A 5927-nucleotide genomic window follows, 5' to 3' on the forward strand; every position below is an offset into this window, starting at 1 on the left:
CCTGAGGGGGGCCCAGCAGGGAGGTGGCTGTTCTGGTCCCTACTTAGGAAGATGGAGGCAAAGAAATCGTTAAACATGTTAGCTTTGCCGTCTGGTGTGACTTTTACCTTAACTTTTCCCCAGGTAGCCCAAGTACACCAAGCACATACATAGATACTTATCACAATATCCAACTTAGGAACTCACTTGTGTATATGTGTAAGTGAGAGGTATGTGTGTAAATTAGTGAAAACACACATATATATACATATATAAATATCATTGTGTGTGTGTTATATGAATTATTAATCCACGTATGTGTATTGGATGTGCAGGTGCTGATAACTGGTAGTTGATTCTGTATAAATTTGGTGTGTGTAGCATGTATGGGCTTAAACTGGTGATAGGTATGCATGAACCTAGACTAGTTATTTTGAATATGTGTGTATCTGAGTTGCTAGTGTGAGTGTGTATGCCCATCAGGGGCGTATGCACCTAGTGAGTGTATGTGTGCTTAATTGATTTTTATGTGTGTACGTGCAATTTTAGACCACACCCTCCTGTCTAACAGCACAATATTGAGATCCTGAGTGTTGGCCTGACCCCTCAGGGCATCATGCCTTTGTTCCATGGTCCCACAGCACTTCCCCTACTAGTGACCTGAGCTTGTTGAAATTTTCTTTTTTGAAGTCCAAAACTTCAATCCTGCTATCTAGTTTGTATGCCTTGCAATGGACAGTGAATGTGATGGTTTCATGGTCTCTGTTGCCCAGGATACCCTGTATGTGTACATCAGTCACCAGGTTGTCTCCTTTGGCCAGGACCAAGTCTAGAAGAGTGTTACATCTGATTGGGCCTTGCACCTCCTGAGTCAAAAAAATCTCTTTGATGCAGGTCAGATAGGAATGCAACTGATCCAACTCGGTCAAGTGTTCCTCCCAAGAGATGTTGAGGTAATTGAAGTCACACATGGCGACCATGTGCCATGCGCATAATGCCTCTGTCAGTTCTCAGGCAAATTCTAGATTGAGTTCCTGCCCTTGGTTTGGTGGTCTGTAGTACACACCTACAGTTAGGTCTCTCTCATCACTTCCTGGCCCTCCCTGCAGTTTGACCTAGAGTGTTTTGAGTTGTTCTTCTTTGAAGCCAATGTCAGCCTCCAAGAAGGTATACTCCTCCTTCACATAAAGAGCCACACCTCCACCTTTCTTCCATACTTGGTCACTTCTATGCAAGGTGTAGCCATCTATGGCTATGCTCCAATCATGTGAAGAATCCCACCAGGTCTTTGTAATCTCTACTAGATCATAATGCTAACTGGAAAGTATGAGAGCTAGCTCCTCCTGCCTGTTCCCCAAGCTCCTGGTATTATTTTACAGGCACCTGAGTCCTCCAACTAAGACCCTCAACTTCCTGTCATGCTGACAGAAAACTAATCCCTCAAGTCCTGCAAGAGTGCCTCTTCTAGTGTCCCTATCCATTGAACTTTCTTGTATGTCAGCCCCCCAGGAATGCTCCAGTCTGTGTTTCCTTATCCCCCAGCCATTTTAGTTTAAAGCCCTATCTAGAAGATTGGCTATCCTGGCCAAGAACAAAGACTTATCTTTCCATATGAAGTGGATGCTATGTCTTCTCAGGAGTCCTCTCTCCCTGAAGTATGTTCTGTGGTTGAGGAAACTGAAGCTTTCCCAGTGGCATCACCATTGGAGACAGTGGTTTACTTCCTCTAGTTAGCTATCTCATTGGCCACCATCTCTTTCTCCTTCTGCTCTTTCTTCTTCTGGAGAAGGGTGTAGCCATGGCCATTGATGAAGTCTTTGTGCACCCTGATGGTGAACATCTGATATATTTCCTCCTTGAGACCTTCAACCAACCCTCCCAATACTCCATTAGTGGGCACACCCCACCAGTGGGGGTGCCCCCATGGCCATCTGCCAGCAGCCATGCCAAGCAGCCCCCACAGTCTGGGGCCATGGGCTCTGGGTGGAAGTCTCAGTGGTGCCAGGACACCTGCTGGCATGCCGAGTGACTGCCATGGCTGAGAGTGAGCTCACACCTCTGCCTGGCACCAGCATCTCCTCTTTGGGCTTCTGGTCTTGGGCTCCTTGCTTGGACCAACCCCCCAAATGCCTTCGGTGCAGCCCTCCACACAAACTGCCACACAAACTGCCATGCCCAAGTAGAGCCGCACCTGTTTGCATGCTCTGTTTCACAGCTCCAGTCACAGGGCTCCTTGGGGGCTCAGTCCAGTAGGTACCAGGGGCAGGGGGTGTTCCCCTCCTAAACTCCATTCAGCCGACACATCCTGCCCAGCCTGGGGGAGGCTCCTGCCGGGCCCTGCCGGCCCGGGGAGGCTGGGGCAGCTCCGCCGAGCGGGGCAGGCCCTTCCCGGAGGCCCCCGGGCCTGGGCGCAGGCCGGAGGCTGGGCGGGCAGCCTGCTCCACCGACTCCACGCATCCGGTGCAGCATTACCACCAGCAGCCTGGGGGAGGCTCCTGCCGTGCCCAGCACTGATCATGTGAGTGGCCCTCCTCTGGACCCTCTCAATGCTATCCACATCCCTCCTGAAGTGCCAGCCCAGAACTGGATGCAGTACTCCAACACTGGCCTGACCAGTGTCACATAGAGGGGGAAGATCACCTCCTTGGACCTGCTCATGATGCTTCTATGAATGCATGACAAGGTGCCATTAGCCTTCCTGACTGCATCCCGACAGTGACTCCAAGCTCCTTTTCTGCTTCTGTGCTTACAAGAAGGGAGTTCCCCAGCCTGTAGGTATGCTGCTGGTTCTTCCTCCCCCGGTGCAAAACTTTGCACTTGTCCGTATTGAAGCCCATCCTGTTCTCATCCACCCACCTCTGTAACCTGTCCAGATCTAGTTGTAGCCTGTCTCTCTGTTCCAGTGTGCTCACTTCTCCCCACATCTTAGTATCATCTGTGAACTTGAACAAGGTGCTTTTCACCCCCTCATCCAAGTCACTGATGAAGATATTGAACAGTGCGGGCCCAAGGACCGAGCCCTGGGGGACCCCACTGCCCACGTCCGTCCAGCTCTGGGTGCAGTCTTCCAGCCAATTAGTGACCCATCTGACTATGTAGGTGTCAACAGCACAGTCACCTAATGTTTTTAGTGAGGATGGAGTAAGAGACAGTGTCAAAGGCCTTCCTAAAGTCCAGAAAGACTACATCCACTGTGACACCTGTGTCCAAGACTTTTGTGACCTGGTCATAGAAGGCCACCAGGTTGGTCTGACAGGACTTGCCTCTAATGAACCCATGCTGATTGCCCCTAAGCATAATCTGCCCTGCTGGTCCCTTACAGATGTGCTCCTAGATAATTTTCTCAAAAAGCTTCCCCAGGACCAAGGTAAAATTAACGGGCCTATAGTTTCCTGGGTCCTCTTTCCTCCCATGTTTTGAAAATGGGGACCACATTGGCCTTTTTTCAGTCCTCTGGTACCTTGCTAGAGCACCATGAGTGCTCATAAAGTTGTGCCAGATGACCTCTGCCAATACCCTCAGCACTCTGGGGTGGAGATCATCAGGTCCTGCTGATTTGAACCTATGTAGTCCCTTCAGAAGTTCCCCAACTAGGTCCCCACTGACCCTGGGCCTGGCTGTGCCTCCCCTGGGTCCATCCAGGATCCCAGTGGGGGCGGGGGGGGGATGTGCCTGTCCCTGCTCAGAAAAATGGAAGCAAAGAATCTGTTAAAGAGATTAGCTTTGTCATCTGATGCTACCACCAGATTACCAAGCAAGTCCTGCAGTGGCCCCCACATTACTTGGTGCCTTCTTTTTACCCCCTATGTATTTAAAAAAAGACTTCTTGTTATCTTTGATCTGGGTTGCTAGTCTCACTTCCACCTCTTCTGTAGCCTTCCTAACAGCCCCCCTACAATCTCAAGCAATAGAGGTATAATCCTCCTTGGTGATGGCCCCTCCCTTCCATTGGGTGTATGCCTCCTTTTTAGCTTTGAGACATTCCTGGATGCTTTTGGTGGACCATTGGGGCTTTTGAGCACTTTTGCTCCCTTTGATCCATGTTGGGATTGTCACCTTTTGGGTTTGGAGGATTGTCTGCTTAAGGAATGATCACTCTTCTTTGACTCCCAACTCCCCGCTCCTCCAGGACCTCAGTGCCTCCTCGACTAGTCTCCTTACATCATTGAAATCTGCCCTCATGAAGTCCAGGGCTGATGACTTGCTGTAGGCCTTTTACACCTTGTGCTGATGGTAAATTCCAGTAGGCAATGATTGCTATCTCCCATGTGGTCGAGCACCTGCAGCCCTCTCACCAGATTGTTGCCTGTGGCCAAGACCAGGTCCAACAAGGCATTTCCCCTGATGGGACTGTGCACCTCCTGGGTTAGATGGAGGTCCTGTAACTCAGCTAGAAACTTATGTGAGCAGTCAGACCTGGCTGACTGCTCTTCCTAGCAGATGTCCAGGTAGTTTAGATCATCCATGATGACCATGTCCCTTGACTTAACTGCTTCCAATAGCTGACCTGAGAATTCCTAATACAGCTTTTCCCCCTGGTTAGGTGATTTGTAGTAGACCCCCACTATGAGGTCCCTTCCCCCCAACCACCTTGTATTCTGACCCAGAGTAAATCAGTCTGCCCTACCTCAGACCCAGTGCTGTTAGCTGAGGATGTGTATTGCTCTTTGATGTAGAATACCATACCCCCACCTTTCCTCCCTTTTCCATCCTGGCTATGCAGCCTATAGCCCTTGATGTTTACTGCCCAGTCATGCGTTGGATCCCACCAAGTTTTAGTGAGCCCCACTATGTCTGGGTTTGTGTTAGCTAGCAGGAGGGCAAGTTCCTCTTGCTTGTTCCCCATACTACAAGCATTGGTGTGGAGGCATATAAGATCTCCTGAGGGTCTATGCACCTCCCCCACCAATCCCAGGTCTATCTAGGCCCCTGTCTCTTACCTGGGTATTTCTTGTGCTCACCGCCTGTCTTGGCTGGGTTGTTCTTGTTGGTATCTCTTGGTTCAGTGTTCTGTGGCTCCCTTGGTCCTGTTCTTCCCCCTCCTCTGATGAGCCTAGCTTAAAGACTGCTGGAGGAGATCAGTCTACCTGAAGGAGAACACTTGCCTACTTTTGGGGGGGAGGTGAAGCCCATCCCACCCAAGCATGTCTCTTGTTCTAAAGTATGTGTCATCATCCAGAAAGCCATGCCACAAGACATCATTCCTGAACCTGCAAGTTGACATCCCAGATGCAGGTCTCATGGCATCTTCCACATCCACTCCTTGGAAGGACAAATGAGAAGACCACCTGTGCCCCTATCTCTTTCAGCTCACCTCCCAGAGCTTGGTAGTCCTTTGTCAAGTGATCTGGGCTGCTCCTGGCTGCATCATTAGTGACTACATGGATTAGGACCATGCAGTAGTAATCAGTGGGCTGGATGAGGGCTGGGATCATTTCTATCATGTTCTGAATCTGCATTCTAGTCAGACAGTAGACCTCACGTGTCATGGGATCCTGGTGACAGATAGGACCCTCTGTTCCTCTCAGGATGGAGTCACCTATGATGAGTACCCAGCATCTCTTCTTCTGAGACACCTTGCCTCCTTCAGCACATTCTGTGCATGGAGGGACCTCCTCAGCAGAGGTTTCCTCCTCACTTTCCTCTTCCTCCAGTGTCACCAGGGTCTCATACCTCTTCCCCAGCTGGACTGGGAAAGCTGATACTGCACCACCTTTCATAGGAAAGCTATTTATGTTTTAGTCTTTTAGATTATAATTTTCTCAGGATATGAAATGGGGGCTCTGTGCATGAGTGTATAAATATAAACATAATTTTATTTATCTGGTAAAATTTTATAATTGGAATGTACTTTTGGTTATATAAATGTATTTTTGAAAACAATACATGCATATACTTTTGTACATGAATATATGTGTATACATATATACACACAACATATAGTGAAA

The sequence above is a fragment of the Crocodylus porosus genome, unplaced genomic scaffold (assembly GCF_001723895.1).
Source record: "Crocodylus porosus isolate Cpor-Errol unplaced genomic scaffold, CroPor_comp1, whole genome shotgun sequence".
In the NCBI taxonomy this organism is placed as follows: domain Eukaryota; kingdom Metazoa; phylum Chordata; order Crocodylia; family Crocodylidae; genus Crocodylus; species Crocodylus porosus.